This window comes from Oncorhynchus mykiss, chromosome 26, assembly GCF_057628025.1.
Source record: "Oncorhynchus mykiss isolate SJ-2025 chromosome 26, ASM5762802v1, whole genome shotgun sequence".
Classification (NCBI taxonomy): domain Eukaryota; kingdom Metazoa; phylum Chordata; class Actinopteri; order Salmoniformes; family Salmonidae; genus Oncorhynchus; species Oncorhynchus mykiss.
The window spans coordinates 34,297,176-34,299,245 of NC_143047.1; positions in this window are offsets into that span (position 1 = coordinate 34,297,176).

Consider the following 2,070-nt stretch of genomic DNA (forward strand, 5'->3'; position numbering starts at 1 on the left):
ATGTTTATTAATTTTCCCTTTTGTACTTTAACTATTTGCACATAATATGACATTTGAAATGTCTTTATTCTTTTTGAACTTTTGTGAGTGTAATGTTTACTGTTCATTTGTATTGTTTATTTCACTTTTGTTTATGATCTATTTCACTTGCTTTGGCAATGTAAACATATGTTTACCATGCCAATAAAGCCCTTAAATTGAAATTGAATTGAAAGAGAGAGTGGGGACGAGACACAACTCCATCTCATCCTAAACCCCTGCCCCCAACTTCACCCTAGCCCCGTCTTGACAGACCCCCCTTCTAAAAATAGGAAGTCCTTTTTCCAAGGCGATGTGACGTTGGGAATCATTTGTGGTGTTTCTATTCTGGGAGGTAATCTGTTGCGTCTGGGGTTATGTGTGCTACTGCTGCAGGAGTGTCAGAGGAATTATCCATCCTCTCCGGTTGTTCATGACAGAATGCCCAAGGATGTCCGGAACTCTGTACCTCTGGGCTTTGTCAAGAGGCAGCCAGTGAATGAATGGCAGACAGGATTAGGAGAGGGGGGGGGGGTGGAGGAGAGAGGAGGAGAGCATGTGAGACAGAGAGAGAGAGAGAGAGAGAGAGAGAGAGAGAGAGAGAGAGAGAGAGAAACTCACAGAGACCAGCTTTGCCAGTCCAAGAGTAAGTCTCTCTCCACTCCAACAAGTCCTCTTCAGAGTGCTCCAGCAATACTTTCATCTGAGCTTAGTGTGAACGTATAATGAGAATAGAAGCCATATAGATATGAATGGAAAGGCCTCTTTTACTGGCCTTGCCTGCTCGCTACTAATCTCTAATCTTGCAGACAGTGGCAAATGCTTTCTCACGTTCTCTCAGTTTATAGGCTACAAAATCTTCCTCCCTGACACTTTTCATTAAAAATATTGCAACAGTTTCTCTCCCCCTATTGTGAATGATGTCAAAATGTTCTTGACACAATTGTTTCGACACCAACTCCTTCCCATAACATGTACAATAACAGGTTAAATCAACACTGGCTTTTAAACTCTGAATCACTGCTTGCACAAAACCTGAGGGAAAAACAACCCTGACTATTTATCTATTTATCAAGTCAAACTCAGTTTGGTGATAGAGGCAGAAAGTGACGTCACAAGGCAGGATCAAAGAACCAGTTATCTTCCCTAAATATTCAACAACAAAAAAACGTCCTATAATCCCAGTTCACAGAAAAAGACTAGAAACTATAATGGTATGATTTACTGGATATATCTCCCACCCAAATTAATTTGCTTCCTTCCTAATAAAATAGAAAATCCCCAAGGACATATCAACGTTTATCGAAGTCAGCTGGCTTACTTATAGGATCCTGCTTTGTGATGCACCCCTCTGATGTCATTCTGTTGCCTACCTAAGTACTTCTTCCATCCTGCCCTCGTCGCCTCATTGAGTAGGCTCTCAGACACAGACAACTGGAGGGTCTGAGCTGTGGGCTCTGTGGGAGACGTATTAAACACTTTACAGTCTGCTGCCTCCATTGACAGTCATGACAGAGTGTCAGACCTATTGAATTCTATAGTCAAGGCTTAGTTGATCTGCTATGAGGAATGTGGTTAAAAGATCTCCATCCTACTTCCAATTTCCTCTGGCCGAATAGATGGTCACAGCAAGTGTGCTCTCTAAAGTGCAGAAACAAAAACACTCACACACACACACACACCACTGAAGTATAACAAAACTACTGCATCATTATACAGTACACTGTCTCTGTCAACGTAGAATACAAAAATGAAGTATAACAAAAGTTCTCTTCCCTCATCCAAAGAATTCACGTGTACTTCCCTGTCAAATGAATAATATCAACCAAAATAAAAGAGTACACCAAAACCCTTGCCTCAGCCACCACCTTCGCTCCTCCATGGAAGGTTTATTCTAGGAGCATTACCATATGGACCGAGACGCGGGCTCAATGAGTGAAAGGGCCTTGGTTGAGGCTGTCTGTAACAGGATTATGGGGATATTATGGTGAGTAGGAGTGGCTCCCGGTGTAACTGGCTGTGATGTGAATAGGATTTCTGTGTGTCTGGTCT